At 33.2% G+C, this 19,057-nt stretch overlaps 1 pseudogene; it reads right to left on the bottom strand.

Moving 5' to 3' along the window:
* Positions 1 to 923: 923 nt before the first annotated feature.
* The window catches only part of LOC119062149 (acyl-protein thioesterase 1-like), a 68,006-nt pseudogene continuing 49,872 nt past the window's right edge, over positions 924 to 19,057 (bottom strand).

Here is a 19,057-nt window from a genome sequence, read left to right as displayed (position 1 = left end):
ATATAACTGCAGAATTATTTTTTGACCTGTCCTGACGATTCTTGTACCTATGTAAGTGTAACTCTGGGGTAAGGTATAATTTAGGAAGTAAGTACTGTTGGAAGTTTGAAGTGATCTTTGGTTTCTACATAAGTATAAAAACATTTTAAATGCCATAATATCTGTGACTCCTAATGTCAAATTATAGTATAAATTGATAGCAGATGTCTACGGCAAGAAGAAAATATTTGGTCTAATATGAGGATAAAAAGAAAAAGGAACACATTTCTTTTCTGGAGAGGAAAAAAATATTAAAAAATTATAACAGAAAGAAAATCATGGCCCCCCAAATAAAAAAGCCATTAATTGAAGAGATCAATATTACTTTTTATTGACACTTGAAACAGTATCCCTATTTTTGGAAGACTGTAGTAACACTTTCTTTTTATCATTCTTTTTATGTGTTAAAACCAGTAAGTATATATGAAAATATTTATAAAAATACAAATTCTGTATGGTGATCAAATAGTTTTAGAATAAGTCCACAAAGTGACAACATTCATAAATTATTTATATCTTAGCTACTCATTTATACCTGAACAAGTTTTCATTAAGTATACTAATAATTTTCAAATGATGTAATACAAATTCTGGTTGCAGTATTTTATTATTTTGCTGAAATATATTTGGGAAAAAGAATCTAGCTGCTTCATCTATTTTTAACACTAGTATAGGTGGGTGATATTATATGGACAGCTACATGTATGGAAACTTAACATATAAATTTCCCACAAGGAGGTATTATTTAGTCTGTCACTGGTGTGTATTTGCAAAATATTTTAACACTGCAATTATCACAGATTTCAAGACTGGGCACCGGAAAAGGTTCATACTACACTATAGTAATGCTGGTGTGTACTTCTACACATGGCTGCTCAGTGATGTCAGTCAGCTGAAGGTAGGAGTGTACCATTGAATTGCACGATATCCTTCATTTCCTGTTAACTTGAATTGTGCATCATATTTTCACAGGTTTGAAATGTTGCAATGACCAGATTTACCAATGCTTTACCTTTTTGACAAAAAGAGAACCAAACAGGGAAACTAGAGGGTAGAAATCTTCATGGCACTAAAGAACAGAAATATCTCTATTTAGGCCACTGATAGGACCCTGGGGGAAGCTGCACGGGAAGCCAGCAACTAATTGGAGTGACACCACCCTGTTTTTGCAGTGTTAAGAGTAGTGTGTAAAACATAAAGCTCCTCTCTGAGAAAATCCTCCCCCAAATAATTATGTTTGAAGTAATGTCATTCTTCACCTCTTTATTAAAGCTTTTATATTTCCTGCTGCCTGCTTCATCTTCCTTTGAATCTTGTGGAAGCCCAATAATAGCAAACCAAGAGGACATAGCCATGCTCTATTTATTTCTTTCTGTATTTATTTATTTCATTTATACTGTTGTTCAAGTACAGTTGTTTCCATTTTTACCCCACCATGCCCCACATCCCACCCATCCCCACCTCCCACCCTTGAACTTACCCCCCTTTGGCTTTGTCCATGAGACCTTTTATACATGTTCTTTGATGCCCCCATTATCCCCTATTATCCTTCTCCCCACTCCCTTCTGGTTATTGTCAGTTTGTTCTTTATTTCAGTGTCTCTGGTTACACTTTGCTTCCTTTTTTTTGTTGATTAAATTCCACTTATAGGTAAGACCATATGGTATTTCTCTTTCACCACTTGACTTATTTCACCTAGCATAATGCTTTCCGGTCTTATCCTTTGCAACAGCATGGATGGAACTGGAAGCCATGTTCATTTTTAATGTTACATATATAACTGGTGCATGTGGGGAGATATATTTGATATGTGAACTTCTGATACCTGCAAAGGCTTCTGCATTTTCCAGTCAATGACGAAAGATCTCTGCAGCTGCAGCCTTCCTGGAGACAGCACCATGTTGGGACCAAGAGCACATGTCAGAAGCAGAGAAACTATTTCCTTGCTTTTTCCAGCCTTTACAGACAGCCCAATTCCTTGAGGCAGAGCCCTCTCCCACTTTCAAAGCAAGGGCCCAGCTGCCAGTGGAGTCTTTCTCATGCTTCATTGCTCTGATATTTAGTCTCCTGCTTTCCTCTTTCACCTATCCAGGATTATTTTTGTGTTTTAAGATCATTTTATTAGTAACCTTGATTCCAACTGCAACTATAATTCCCATTTGCCATGTAACATAACATATTCATAGGTTCCAAAGTTCAAATGTACACATCTTTGGAGGGGTCATTATTTTGCCTATCATAATGCAACATTAGCATAGGTACCATTCCTAGTTTTAGTCCTTCAAAACAAAGAACTCAAAGTATCATCTGTAAAATTTAAGCCTAAAATAACTTTTTAAGAATTATTCATTACATACAAGTGCTGCAAAACTTTGTTTTGGGTTGATGTATTTAGATGTTTATTCTTAGTTCTCTAGTCAATTTTGCCTAAATTAAAATAACATAGATTTAAGCTCCCAACCAAACATGAGTTTCACTTTTATACTTGTATTGATTTTAGAAACAATGGACACTGACAGATACTCGTGAATTTTAATTAAGTAGATTCTAAAATAAAGTGAATAAAATTTCAGAATCTCAGCTTCTGTGTAAGACAATAAAAATGACAGCATGGTTGGACACTACTATGTATTCTTTATTTCTTTATGGCTTCATTTATTTAACTTTTCAGGGTTAAAAAAGTAATATTTGATATGAGTGTATGGATTTTTTAAATAGAAAGGTTTTTTTTAAGATTTTTAAAATTTATCTTTAGAGAGAAAAGGAAGGAGAGAAATATCAATGGTTGGTTACCTCTCATGAGTCCTTTGCTGGGAACTGGCTTGCAAACCACACATGTGCCCTAACTGGGAATCGACCCCGGATCGTGTGGTTTGCAGGCCTGCACTCAATCCACTGAGCTACACCAGCCAGGGCTGAATTTTTAACTTAAGTGTTTGTGACTCTAACTCTCTCAGCATCTCCTGACCTTCCTGCTTGAAGTGATCTGATTAGCTCAGCAGACACAATGGCCATTGTTTCGTGTATAAACAAAAGCCTTTTTAAAAAACTAGATTTAAAATTCACTGACGTGGTGGAGATAAAGTTTAGATTGAATATCATGGAATAATTAACACTATATTCACGCTGTGATCATTTTCACCGATACTGAGCTAAGATAGATTGCAGCATGAGTTTCTCAGAGGTTCAGATGACCCATCCTGTGGTTTATCTTCAAAACCTCAGGGTTAATTTTGGCTAACTCATCGGTTGGGAGAATGTTTTTGATGGGGCCTGAATGCTTAAAGGAGTAGGTCCATGAATTTAATTGGTCAATGAGTCTTTATTTTATATGTTGGGTATAAATATACAGCAAGAGTAACTAATAAAAATTTTATTTTAATTGTTAAACACATGAGGAAACTTTGGAGCACCAGGTATTTGCATCCTCCCCAAGGCTGTAATTTGTGCATTTTTTGATATGATACTAAACTGATATTTGCATTTCTCGGTTCATTTATATCATAGCATTTTAGCCACCACCTTTGAAGTCAAACTGCCTGAGTAGCCACTGAATCCCAGTCACCTTTCACTATGTAGGTCTTGTGTACTCAAATATCTTTTTACTGAGAGATAACTTCATATCCCTGTTTGGAAGGAATAGGTTTGTTCATCAGATTAAGCCTTCCATTTTATATTTGAAACCAGCCTAAATTTGCAAAGAGGTAAAAAAAAAATCAGGATCTTTTTATATTGCATAATAATCACATGAATGGGTTTTATATCATTATCTTTCTTTCATTTTGTTTTGCTTAGAATGTGGTTTCTTAGGTCTCCGAGGACTTGGAGAGATGATTAAAAACTAAACTTAGATTTAAATATCTACTCTACTTTTTAAAGATCTTTGTCATGTTCTTGGATATAAATAGAAGATAAAACTTATTTTAAATTATAAGATTAAAAGATAACATGTATAACTAACATGTCTTGTTAATAATAGTTACTCAAGAACCTTTCTACTATTGTTTGTTTTGAATTTTCCTTCTGTCTTCTTTTTAGTTACTAGGGTGGTAAATTCAAGGTACTTTCTCAGGTTTTAGTGTGTTGCTTTTTGCTTAGACCTTATGGTTGCATAGGTTGAAAATGTGGCTGTTGATATTTATGTGGTGAAATAAAGGATAGGAATGATTACAACTTTGAATACGTAGTGTCCCTAAGGAGGAAGGAAAGTTACAGGACCCAAAACTTGAAGGCCAATCAAATGAGTCTTCAGAATGACAACTCTAGGATATGTCCATTAAACCAAGAGAAATAAATAAAATCATTTCTAAGTCATGTCAATGGCTTGTTTAATAGCATTGGTTTCCTTAGTGGTTTATATTTCCATGTAGTCATGGACTTTTATCTGGAGAATTAAAATGTGCTTCTCATTATTTTCTGTGCTTATCAAAAAACACTTGTGTTCCTTAAATATAATACAGTTAGGTGAGAAGTCTTTTACTAACATAGGCTCAGTGGAGATATTTGTGAGTAAGAACAAAAATGTTATAAGAAGTGTATTTCCTTATTTTATTGCACCTTCATTAGCATAACTTCAGTTTCGGTCACTCATTAAGGAATAAAATTTCAGAAGAAATCCTATGCACTAAGGAATATAAATAAAGAATTATTCAAATTTAAGGTAGAGGTCCTCTAACCTTAGTTGAAATCTCACAAGCACACATTATTTATTACTGTTTGTTATGAAGTTTAAACATCTTAAGTTCAGGGAACATTTTTATCATTGTTTATTTCCAAGTGCCTTAAATTATTATTTATACTCTGAAAAATAATAATATAATTTTAAATTGTTATGGTATCCTTCTAGACAAATTAGTACATAAAAATTCTTTGAAAATAAAAGATCTATGAAGAAATACATGTAAAGCCCTACAAGACTGATGAATATGATAGTGATGATGATGGTCGTGATCCTGATTATGATTATGAAGAAGATAATGATAATACAGGTTATAAAATTTGAGGCAAAACAGAATTAAACAGAGTAGTAAAGAGATGTGATACCTCTTGTTAAGAGGTTAGAATACAAGGTAGACTTGTGTAGGTACAGATAATAAAAGCAGATTAATTTATTAATAAACAAAGGAATTTATCTGTAACTAGTGTTTGGTCCTGTGAGAGACCATCAGATGAAGAATTGTCATGGTTATCTTGTGTATATTAGTTAAGGATAAAATATTAAGCAGACATAACAACAAAGCACTTTGCTTGATAAAGTGTAGAGAAAAGAAGAGTTAGCTTCTGCTTGAGAAGAAGAATTTGGAATTCTAAAATAAGGTATTAAACCAGAAGATTTTACAGAAGAATAGGTACAATTTTTAATCACTAACTCAATATAAGGATGAGAAAGAAAAAGAAATCAAGTTGACTAAAAGTTTTTAACCTTGAAAGACTAGGCCATGGGTGCCATAAATAGAAATTAAAAAAATCAAAATCAATTTTAGTAGAAAGCAAATAGCTGTAATGCAGTTTTGATTTGTGGGAATTTGAGGGAGAGAGCGTAGGCTTCTTTGCACTTGGAAGGTAGATGTAGGCATTCAAAAAAAGGCATCAAACCTGAGGCACTAGGGAAGAGGGATGGAATGGAGGAGGGAGATCAAGTAACTTTTAGGCATGAGAAGAGACAGGAGAGTAGAAACTGTGAAGATGGTTTGCCTAAAATATGTTAAGTCAAGGTAGAGCTATCAAGGGGCCAAGGATAAGAAGGAGCTAAAACTTTAGATTTAAAGTTTGGGAGAGGACTCAAAGGTGGAAATACAGAATGTTGAGCCATCTGAAGAGAGGTGACAATTGAAACTATGATAGGACATAATGAATTGTAGAGAGAATAACAACAAATAAAATACAAGGAGTCCAGAAGCTTAGGGATGACCTACATTTAAAAACTGAGAAGACCAAGAAGGCAGGCAAAGAGAAGAAACAGAAAGAAGAATCAGAGCAGTGGCAGACAAACTAGAAGAGAATTCTCAGAAACAAATATTATGAGAGAAGAAAGGATTTAAGGGTGGCAACCTTAACTATGTAATGTTGTACGGGAATCAAAAATGTTTTTTGAATGAATGGATGTGGTTGAACCAAGAGTTAGCTGTGTGCAAATACTGTCTCTCCTACTTTTAGCTTCTATTGCTGGTAAAATTATTGTCCGTAAATATATATCTTTTTATTTATTTGAATACCATGGTCCATGTCATTTGCAGCTATTTCAGAAAGGAGAAATCCAGAGCATATATGTTCCTTTTGTTTTTATATATCTTTGTGTATAGTTTTTCGAGTGCCTTGTGTATGATTTTGTATTCTGTTGCAACCACAGTTTTTCTTTGCACAAAAGATTTGTTAACAAGAACTCTGATTTCTCAAGTGAACTCAAACATTTCTAATTAAATGTGTTTAATATCTTTCAGAGAAAAATTGCTATACTTCCATTAAAATTAGTAAGCCGTACATGTATATAATTATAACAATGGAGTTTGATGACTTTTAATCTTTGGATAGAAAATGCCTTTTGATAAATTAACTAAGAAAGTCTTGTAGAATTATTGTGCTTTAATTTCCATCATACTATTTTTGATGATTTGTTAAAGGGTATGATTAAGACAATATTTTCATAACTATAAAGAAAATGTCAGGAACAAAGATTATCTCTCATTTAAACAACATATTTTTAAAGATATTTTAATAGTTTAGGTGATTTCCTAATTGCTTCTGTGTATATGTCATATTTACTCAATTAACTCTGCGATTATTATGGGCTGAAACTAATGTTATTTCTTTGTCTTTTTTTAGTTAGCCATGTAGCAGCACATGAAACACATAGTAAACTGTGTATATGAAACAAAAGAGTAAATGCAAAGTCTGTGAAATAAATCCAAAAGAATCTTTTACATATATATCCTTGTTTTTCTTAATTCTGTATCATTGAAGCATAATTTAGAATTCATCCCAACTCATTTTTTTTATGACTGTAAGAAACTCTACAGAAATGGCCAAACTATACATATGCCTAAAAAAACCTTTTTACCATATTATCAAAATAAATATTTTGAATTCAAAACTAGAGAAAGTAGATAAAATAACAAAATTTGATAGAAAAGTATATTACACAAAAATGAAGTAAAAGGTTAAGACATTGTAATATAGGAATGGGATATGTGAGAACTCATTTTTTTTATTTTTCATAGCTAACGACGCATTCTTCTGACCTCTAACAGTAACATTTATGCAGAAAAGTCACTTTTATTAAACTTAGATTTGTAATTTTCAGTCTCCTTGCCCAAAGGCATTATGGTTATTTACAATTTTTCTTAGTCCTGTGTAAAACCAAACAACCATCAATGTAAGGCTAATATATGTTAAGTGCCTGAGGCACATTTCAGTTCATTAGTAACATAGTTTGGAAAATTTCCAAAACATTTAGTGAATATCACTTTAATCAGTTTCATTAAAATTAATAACATGTTAAAAATAATATACCAAGCAGTTGGGGGAATTAAATTCTCAGTTTCTAAAGTGCTTCTGGTGCTGATGCAGGCAGAATTTCAGTGCAATTCAGCCACATGTCACCTGGTCCCATTATAGTCAATACTGCATCCTGTGTGGGTAGAAGATGAGAGTTATGTACAAATTAATTCTGTTTTAATATTTTTATATAGTGATCAGATTTTAATGAGTATTTACTAGCTACCAAAAATAATGAACCAACAGGTGAATAAGCTTAAAACCTTAAACTACATTCATACGTTTTACAATATTTTTACAGAAATACTTAAAGATGAGCTTTGATAAATCTGTTCATAGAAGTTAAAAAAATTCAGATTAAAGATACTACCAATATGGAAATAGTAAAACTATTCATATAACATGAACCAATGATTGAGAATTGTATATGTGAGTTTTTTTCTTAAGAAACACAAAAAATAAATGAATTAAATTGAATATAGTTTTAAAATATAAAACAATATTTAATGGCCAACATTTACCTTTCAAGATATTATTATGTATCATATAAACCTTAAAATGACACAAAAGCCATTGAACTTCCTCCCTTAGTAACCTTTTATTTCTTTAAAAATAAAAAGGTTTCCAGATGCATACCAGTTTACATTATTGGTAGATTGGTATTATGTTATTATCTTTTCAGATTCAGTGTGTGATACATATAATATATGTATGAATATATATACATATGAATGTATATATGTAAGTATATATAATTTCCAATTTTAGGTATTAAATTTACAATTTCAAAAAATTTATTGTTTAATTACAGTTGTCCTCAAATCCCCCCCATTAGTCTCCCCTGCCTTACCCACCCACACTGATTTTCTTTCATTTCTTCCATTCAAATAACTCTATATAAGGACCACATGATGGAACATGAACAATGTAAGGAATGAATGCTGCTGGAATAGTAGCAACTGTTTAATACTCAAAAAATTTTTGATTACTTTGTTCTAAATTGACCTTTACTTATAAGAGAAGGAAAAAGGGTATTATACAAAGAACACAATAAAAGAGTATAAAGACAAGACTGTTTTTTGCAATGGGAATGACCTTTATATTGTTAATTTTATACATTCTTACCTTTCAAAAAATCCATTGAATATAATTAAACTGTCCCCCTCCCACGAGGGTAGAACACTGAGAATAAAAGAAGAATTTGCTCAGAGGGAAAACAAAACAAAATGGTAAGGATAAATTTGACATAACACTGGAGTGAGGTATGATGGTTGAGGTGAGACCACATTGGCTGTGAATTCCGAGTAGTGAGTGTTATACCTGTAGGGACCGGCAGGGGCAGATAGTAGCCTAGAAACTTGAGTGGCCAGTGAGGCCTACAAGTGTGAACTCTCAGTCTAGTCTTTAGGGAAAGGATGGCTACGAAAAAGTAACCTTGAGAAACTGCTACAGAACATGGTGAGAGAAAAGCATCCAGGTTCATGTTTCCCACTGTTCATATACTATGAGAAAACTAAAACTAGTTTTATAGTGTGTATACTAGAGACTCAAACAGAAAATTGCATTTCCCACATCTTTTTGTGCCCCCTTTTCCACTACAGAAACTCATTTTTACTCTTCAAATCTGGGGGGAAATGTCATTCTGCTTCACCTTTTTCATTCCCCCAATTCTCAAGTCAAGTTATTCCTTTCTTTTTCTCCTTCAGACACGCACACACCCACCCACACTTTCTCTTTCTCCCTCTGACTCTCACCATAGATTAAGCATTTCAAACAAAGAATGATACTGATTTAATTTTGTATCCTTAACTCCTAACACACTGACTGACACATAATAGGTGCTCAAATACATCGAATGAATAAATTAATTATTTAAGCCTTATAGACAAATAATGTAGGTTAAAGAGTAACGAGATCAAAATAATATCAAGATTTTCAAGGCAAAATTGCTCCCATATTTGAAAGAGATTATAAGTAAATACCAATAGAATTTTAAAAGTTCTGGATTCAGTGATCTTCAAGTATTATTACTACTAAGTGAAAAACATAACAGGTTCATATGAGGCTATGTGGGGAATATTTTTTTATTTTTTAAATTTTTTATTTATTTATCTCTAGAGGGGAAGGGAAGGAGAGAGGAAGAGAAATATCAATGTATGGTTGTGTTTCATGTGTACCCTGCTGGGAAGTGGCCTGCAACCCAAGCATGTGCCCTGACTGGGAATCGAACTGCAATCCTGTTGTTCACATGCCTGAGCTCAACCCACTTAGCTACACCAGCCAGGATGATGTGGGAAATACTTACAATTGGTATTTTGCCACATTTGCCAGTATTTTACTCCTTAATAGGGAGGGGTTGGCAAATTAGTAGGAATTAATTCACACCAAATATTTATAATTAGTTATAAAGGACTTAAAGTACAGTTTAGTAGATTATTATGAAATATCCACAATAGTTTGGTTGTTCTCAATTGTTTCCATAGTTCCAAATCCAAAAATCATTTTTTCCAACAATTTACCTAGTTATAAACCTGATCTTTTGATAAGTTCCATAATAACTGAATCTGTTAGTATATTTTATATACCTATAGATGATGGAATAGAGGAAGTTTTCAATTGGATTATTTCCAAAGAATATCATTTTATGGTATGTTATATTTTTAATTTGAAATTAAGAAACAATTTGTTTTTGAAATAGCATATGGTTATTAATAAACATATAGCATATATAGCATGTTAACTATTTTAATCTAAGGTTGCATGTTGATAATACATCAAGTAAAATTATCCTTCTTCATGAAAGTAGACAGTGGGAGCTGGTGCACTATTGTTCTTTTTATACTCTTGTTTCTAATTTGAGCTCTCTAGGGCTTTGGTCTCTATTTCCATAAAAGCTTTTTCTTATGTGAATTAAACATTTTTTTACTGATGAAGAAAAGACATCTGTAACATTTTTTCCTGGAAGATAGTATCAAATTGTTGACTTCTTTCCAGTGACCTTTAAAGTATAATGATAATGCATCATTACTAATCTACATTAGAGTTGAACTTGTAACCTTTAGACCAAGAGTTCTTTATAGAACATCTATATTCATGATTCTTATATTTTAACAGAGTATTTATCTCTTGGATCATCTGTGAGCAGACATAGGGAATTCATATGAGCACAGTTGTAAGGTAGTAAGGATCTTTAGGAGAAAAATTATATGCAATTCAATTACTTTAAGATTGATAATGTCTGCAAGAAAATGTGACACATTATACATGAGTAGCCAATGGCTATTTTACTAAGTAATTATGGCAGACAGTCCACACAACTAACTTTTTTTTCTATAAAATTTCAATTTTATTTTTGGCTCTTAATAACTTTAATCAATTAGGTAAATATCCATGGTTCATGTGGAAAAAGATTAGCTGTGGTTCACTTAGCAATAAATTTGGGTTAATATGGGCTGAATGCTACAAAAATATAAAACAGACAAGACGGCCTTGGATTAATTATGCCTTTACAAGTGAAACCTAGGTACCATGTGGGTATGTAGCTGTGCTAATATGTAGACCTTAAGACTGGTATGTTGGTATTGTGATGCCAGTTCTCATTGCCAACTGGTGGTGGACATAGGCCAGACATGAAAGGCACACACGGAATTTTGTTTGAATGAACAGACAAACTTGGTTGTTGAAACTTTCATTAACCACTTTTGAGTAGATGAACAAAAGAAAGTGCTCATTTGCCCAAATTTCTAGCAGATTTGGCCATTGTATCCTAAAGGAGGATGAGCCAATGTGACAGAAAATCATGTTCAAATAACTGATCATTTTTTCTCTCACCAGGTGTAAACTTGCAAGAGACACATTAGAGTACTTTTTTCCAATTTTTAGAACAGAAGACGCTGAGAATGGATATGATTAATAGGATTAATCACATGGTTATTATCTAACCAGCCTTTTCTCTTTTCATTGGAAATAACATATTTTTTCCTTTGGAAAAATTTAATCTTCTTATTACAACAATGTAATGACAGCTGCTAATTATAGCATCTAATTGCCTTGATTAAAATATGATCCAGGTAAAGCATTCACAGTCTATTCCTAGAATTTTCAAGGAATTGGGAAAAGAATAATTCCAAGAATTTCAATTAGAATATAGTGTTTTTCTTAACTCCAGCCTTAAGGTCTACAGAATAAAATTAAATGGTAGAGAGAAGCAGCAATGAGGGATGATATATGGGAGATAGCATTTGAATCTCTAGTTTTAGCATTTCTGAGGCTTACTAAGATTGTCTAAAGGAAATTAATGAATATTTTCCCTATTGTTTCAGCTAACTTTGATTGGGAGCAGTCACTTACTGTCATTACAGTCCTGTTGAAGTGCAGATGATTTAGTGATTCAGTGGCCTGTAAAAACATTTCTATGTCAGAAACTTCCATTTTCTCTTTTTCTGAAGCCAAATACAGCAGTAGTAGAGTTCTACCCTTTAAAGTCTTTTATTTTCTTTAAAGTATTAATGTGCTTTGCTCAAACCTGCAAATGGCCAACAAATAAAACTAATTTCAAATTCATTAACAAGTATGAAAATGCAGATCAGCAATCAACCTTCAAAGAAAATAATATGTTGCAATGTGTTTGAGACATTGTAGGAAATAACACTTTCATACTCTTCTTAGAGAATTTGATATTTTTATGAACTTTTGTGAAACATATTTGATAGTCTACATCAACACTTAAAAGTGTATGTACCTATTTGCCCAATAATTCTACTTCATGTGCATTTATTCTAATAAGCAACTGATGTATGTGTAAACATTTTTTTCAGCAGATTGTATATCATACCATTGTTTTCATAATGGCAATAATGTATTAATAACATGAAAGTCAGGATATTATGATGTAGATTGTAATATGTTATAAATAGAACATAATATTAAAATAATGGAGAAAAATATTAAATGCCATAGCAAGATACTCATAATGTTTATATGAAAAAGGTATATTAGGAAACAAGGATTTCCAGTGTTATTTTTGTTTAAATGGAAATTGTATGCTTAAAAAAGACTAATAATGCATATAGCTCAGAATGTTAATAAAATTATCTGTGGACAAAGTCTTACTGGATATTATTATTGATCTTTACTTTCTAAATTTTTATGACATATATTGTGATTTAGAAAACACAAGCAACAGTATTTTGAACCAAATTATGTCATTCCACTGATAAGCAGTGCATTATTGAATGTGTAGAACCTTGCAAAATTGACATCACTTGGTGAATAAGGTGCTTAGAGATTTCTTTGCTTCTTTGTTAGACTATGGGACATAAATGTAAGTCTTATATAGAACATCCTTACTGTGTACAAACCATTATTCAGAAGATATTGGAAAATTTACCATAGGACAAAAAAAAAACTTGTTCTCACGTGTAAAACAGCTGACTTGGGAGGTGCCTTCTATCCCCAGAGTAACTGAGGAGACCCTCCCACAAGGTGTGTGCTGTAACAAACTGAGAACTGCCCAACATGCGGGAGGTAATGCATTCTCAGTTTTGACAAATATTACTTTAAATATAGAGAGTCCTCATGGTTTAGGTTTTTAACGTCTGACTTGTGGTAAGATTTGTTTTAGGAACAAAGGTCTTTACTTAGACTTTGAGCTCAAGTCATACGTTTTAGTGCATTTATTCAAGATCTTCACAATAAAGTATCAGGTACAAGTCTAGACAAAAAATGTAAGTTATTTTTTACTTTTCATTTGAAATTGTGCATGTCATTTATCTCCTTTGGGAACACTAACTCCACAGCAAGGATGGATGTGTTTTGTGGCAAAAGCTTGTTTTTATGCCCCCTAGCAAAATAGATGAAAAACCTCAACCACACTTCTGACATATATTTAGGAACACCAAGTCCACACAGACACATACACGCACACAAACTACTGGGAAACAGCTTTAAGCCTATGCCCTGCTAACCTCTCTGCTTCACTGGAATATTATTTATTGTATCATAAGTACCTAGAATATTTCCTGGAATTTCGAGAGCATTCCATAAATATTTGTTGCATAAATTGCATAAAACGATGAAAACAGAATCCATTACATTTGACAATAAGAGGTCATTTGTGACTATTACTAGAATACGTGGTTACGAGAATATAGAAATCCTGGGTTGCTGTGAGGCAATGAGTATGTGAAATGAGGAAATCATTCAGATTTTATAAGGTTTTGCTATATATCTCCAGAACGTTCTCATAGACTCTGTTCCTGAGTCCTATAGAAAATCATTTAAACTGTCTCTTCATTATTCTTGACTTACTTCCCCTCTGTTAAGTGGCAGACATCAGACACACTCCCCTGACATGCCTCCCCCGTAAAAAGGCAGACATATATGCTCACTTCTAACACCTCCTAGATGGCTGTGCTGTCTCTCAGCTCATTTCTTTTTGTAGTCTTTACTCCTCACCCCGGCCTGAAGGGCTATAATGGCCTTCAGATTCTCTGAAAGGGGATCACACATTAACAGTGTTAGTGACTCTAGAGACTGGATTCTTTAATTTTACCATGTACTTCTTCCCAAGACACCCAGGTGCTCCGTAGGGACTAAACTGATTTCAAACATAGCCTGACATTTGACCTAGAATCCATATGTCTCTGGAACCTTCAGGGTGGGGCTGCTGAGACTAGTCTACCATGCAAATTTATTTCCCAGTGTAATCAGAGTCATCTTTCTAGACTCAGTGTCCTTACCTGTAATTTGGCTTCTTATGGAAGGTGCAACATATCAAATATGTCTCAACCTCATCTTCTTTATAGTATTAGTCTTTTCTCGTGGGACTCTTGGGCATTAAACAAAATCTTTCTTTGTTTCTGGCTTTTTGTTGTTGTTGTTGAGTGTCCCTGAACATTCTACAGCAATTACAGAATCACTGTCTGCCTAGAGCACAAAAACAAACAAACATACAAAAAAACTGCCATAGAACTGCCACTTTCTTTGGTCAGTCGTGTGTCTCAGATTTGATTCATGCAAGCCATCATCTTGGACTTTTACAAATCAAATATATTTGCCTATAACTTACTTCTTCAGAGAACTAAAGCTGGTTTTATAACAAAAGACGTATTCAATAAATTAGTAGAATATATATCAGAGCCAAGTTAAGAGACTTCAGGTAGTATGATTCATATTTATCTCTAAACAAGCAAGAAGCCAGAATGAAAAGGGGAATATATATCAGATGCTTAACCACTTAGTTATTAGAAAGTATAAACCATACTGCTCTTTCAGGGGAAGCAAATATATAAATAATTGCACACTAGATTGTAAATAGGATGCACCAAGTGAAAGAAAATGTCCTCAATAAGGTTAACACAACTGCTACAATTAATTGAGATGCTTAGGCAGCATGGTGAGTTTGTCAAGGTATTTTTTTCCCTAGAAACATTTAACATTATGGTGAACATACAAAATAAATTTACTGCCAAAATTAACCAATCAACAAAGATTTCACATCTCCACATCCTAACTAATTGACTTTTGGAAGTTCAGGAACCTTTTTTTTTTGTATGCTTATTATTAGTCGAGGACCCTGTTACATGTTATAAATCATGGTAAGCAGCTTAATTTGGGGGTTTGTCATGTATGAAACTTTCAGTTCTGTTTAATATTATGTTCTCACTAATAGAATGATTCTGTGGATTCATTTACAAACTAGGGATTAGTGATTTAGTTGATGAAAAGGACAAGACTTTATTTATTGTATTTGAAGTATTTGATCACCGCAGGAATGAAGAGGGACGAGTGAAACAAAGAGAACTAAGATGATACCCGTAATTTTGGCCTTACCCCAGATGAATGGCAGTGCCATCTCTGGACATTAAGAAATAGCTGGAAAAATCACAAAATCCTTTTTGGGCATGTTATGTTAGAGATGCCTGTTAAACACTCACATCTTACTTAATCTTTGTAGCATTTGAGGGTGTCTCCCACTTCACCATTTCAAAAGCTTTTCTTTTCTTGACCACTCTTCCTTTTTCTAATTGTTGTTTCTCAGAATTTTAGTCTCCTCATCATTTAAACGCCACTTTTTTCTGTAGCCATCTGTTTTTCTAAGTTATCAGGGCCACACAGAACTTCAACAGCCTGTATGCTAAGGATTTCAAAGTATATCTTTTTAGCATAGATCTTTCTCCTGAACGATCTGAGACCCACTGGTTCCAGTGAAGCTCATCCTACATGTCTTGAACTTTACTCACCAACTTTTCCCAAATCCCTGCTCCTCTTTTCTTATTGAATAAAATTAAATATCAATTGAGTATCAGATACTCTGTTAAGCATTTTATAGCCATTTAATCACCTAATCCTTACAACAACTCCCTGAAGCAAGTGTTACCTCACTGCACATACAAAGAAATTGAAGTACTTAGGTAAATGGCAGAGCTGAGGTCTTAACTCCAGTTGTTTGTTGCAAGACAATAACTAACTGGTACAGATACACAAATAATACAATAGGTAAAAGAAAGTAATTTAATTTCAATGTCAGATTTTCCAGGAGAACAATATAAAAAGAGATGTTGGAAGTAATACTTTGTCTTCATCTATAGTAGAATAAAAATATTTCATATAGGAAATAAAAACTCCGAAGATTAGGAGCTTTTCCTTTACAATTACAAAAGTTCAGGCTCAAGCTCATCTCTCCCTCCTCCTCTGTTTTCTCAGCAGGCTATTGATGAGAGTCATCAGAGACTCAGAGACATCCAGTTATTTTGTTAGAGTGGAGAGCAACTGCGTGTGATGAGTGTCTAGGGCACAATGGAAGTCAGGATAGCTACATGTACAATGTCAGGATTTTTCATAATGCTTCCCAATTAACTTCCAGAGAGCCTGACTACAATACCGCCAGCTGCTCACTCAATCAATTTCCACACATTTTCCAGAGCTAAATGGGGCTTGCATGACTGAATTTGCATAGGAGTTTTCTCCAGTTGCAATGTCATAACTAGCAAGCGAAGTATTTAGAAATGACTTTGTTTTTTGCTTTGTGGGACATTCTCTTTAAGTTTATATCTTCCCTGTCTCTTTCTGCAATGTTGTTTTGCATTTCTGGGATTTGTACTTGGAAGAGAATAAAAAACTAGTGATAAGAGGAATGTGGTAAACTCTGACATTCCTTTATATTCGGTGCCTATTGTATCTAGATGAACCAGGCATGCACAAGAAAACTAGAATTAAACCTAAATTAAACTTGCAAAAATATATTTGGGAAATACATCTGTTATATTCATACATATAATGCAAATTCCTATAGGGGAGAAAAATTGTATCCTACCCTTCAAAATTCTTCTGCCTGGTCTAATACTCAAATTGACAGAAAACAGATTCATAGAAGAAAACCAAATTTATTATGCATGTACATACAGGGGTTCCATAAAATTATGGAGCCCAGGGCAAATCAGGCAGTTGAGTTTATATGCCATCTTGAGCTGAGGAGAAAGAAACAGGTTAGTCTTTAGAATTTCAGACAAGATCGGGCGTGTTCAGGGTGGTATGGCTGTAAACAGTCTTTAGAATTTCAAAGGTCAGGAAATTAATTTACATGGAGATATAAAATCAAGTACTGGGTAATTGAATCATTGCTGGGTCATCTTTGACAATGGATACAAAAAGAATTTTGATCCAAGGGACCTTGTTAGGCTCCCCCCTGTCTGTCACAAACTGGTTCATATAAAACAATAGTTCTCTATGATAATGGCTCCTCCCCTGAGCAGATTCTCTATCTAAATTCTTTCAAGCAGTTAGAGAAATGGTCACACATTTTTCCTGAGTCATTTGTTTTTTAAAAATAACAAGCTTAAAATGATATCCCAAAGAGGCATATTTTGGGGTGACAAATTATGCCCCTCTTGTTACAATGCACAATAGTTCATAGTTCATACTAGGTGTCATACAAAGTGATTAATTGACTAGTTCATATTAAATGGAGAAGTAATAAAATATCAAACAAATCCCAAGACAATGGAAAATTGTTTACTAAAGGAAGAAAAGAATGCAAAACTCTAACTACTAGTGTTCAGCAACTTTAAAGTTGAGTTAAATTCTATAAATGGAATTAAGTTATCATATTCTATAATGCAACAGGTTATAATGCAACTATTGATAAACCTGCACAAGATTGAGGAAAAAGATGATATTTCCTCAGGTTTGCAAAATATCATAGAAAAAAAGATTATATATGCAAAGGACACAGAGACATGTAATTGTGGTAAGATCAAATGGTCTCCCAAAGATTTCCATACCATATCCCTGAAAGCTGTTGAATATGTTATCTTACATGGAAAAAGTTGTGGTTGTGATTAAGAAATTTGAGATAGGGAGATTATGCTGAATTATTTAGGTGGGCCTAATAAAATCATGAGTCATTTATAAGAGACAAACAGGGGTGTCCGAAATAGAGAATAAGATGTAATAGAAGTCAGAGAGACAGGGAGATTTGGTGATGTTATGCAGCAGGCTTTTAAGATTAAGGAAGAAACCATGAACCCCATGGGAAATGCGCATAGACTCTAGAAACTGGAAAAGTCAAGAAAACAGATTCTCTTTTACAGCTTCAAAGAGAAAGGCAGCCTGACCATCCAATTTTATACTTCTGACCCCCAGAACTGTAAAAATAATAGAAATACTGTTGTTTCAAACCACTCAATTTGTAGTAATTTTTTATAGCAACAATAGGAAACTTCTACAATACTGAAAAAAGAGGAAATAGGATAAAAACTGTTATACCAGAATGGACATTTATACAAAACTAAAACTGAGGTCGAAGTGTTTTTTAAAGCATTATATAAAATAAAAAATGAAACTGTTAGCAATGTGAGTTCTATGCAATATGGTATCTGGACTACAAATACAAAATAGCAAAATGTACAATGTCACATGAAGAATATAATGATCCACACTTAATGCAAAACATTTAAATGAAACATTTTGAAGTTTACATGTAGTTAGTAGACAAAAATTGTTATTTTTTATCATCCACAAAACTTTTACATTCCATAACTTAGACCATCATTTAGTCAAATATGCCAAGTATTTCAGTTACACATACTCGAGTCATAAAAGAAGATCTAGTGGTATGGAGGAGATATTTCTCTCCTACTCTTTCCTTCTTCCCTTTCAAAAATATAAAAGAGATATATTTATATATATACACACACATGTGCATATATATTATATATATATAGTGTATCTTTAATATATTTTGAAGAGGAGTTTTCTGAACTAGAAAAGAAATACTAAAATCAACCACCATGTGATTTCTTGTGTGTTGGTCAATTTTGCCTTTAGAATGTCATGCAGTGGAAAAATCATTTGGTTCTATCATAGTGAATTCAGGAGTAGCTTGAAACCCATGAAGAAAGAATTTCTTATGAAAAATTTTAAAAAATCTTTTATAGGTCATGTTATCCCAGTTGCAACTAGAGCCTGCTTAGCCACCGTTGTAAAATAATGACTCATTTCATGACAATTACAAGATTTTCTA

This window comes from Artibeus jamaicensis, unplaced genomic scaffold, assembly GCF_021234435.1.
Source record: "Artibeus jamaicensis isolate MK-2021 breed Jamaican fruit bat unplaced genomic scaffold, CSHL_Jam_final scaffold_1964, whole genome shotgun sequence".
In the NCBI taxonomy this organism is placed as follows: domain Eukaryota; kingdom Metazoa; phylum Chordata; class Mammalia; order Chiroptera; family Phyllostomidae; genus Artibeus; species Artibeus jamaicensis.
This window is presented reverse-complemented; position numbering and strand designations above follow the sequence as displayed.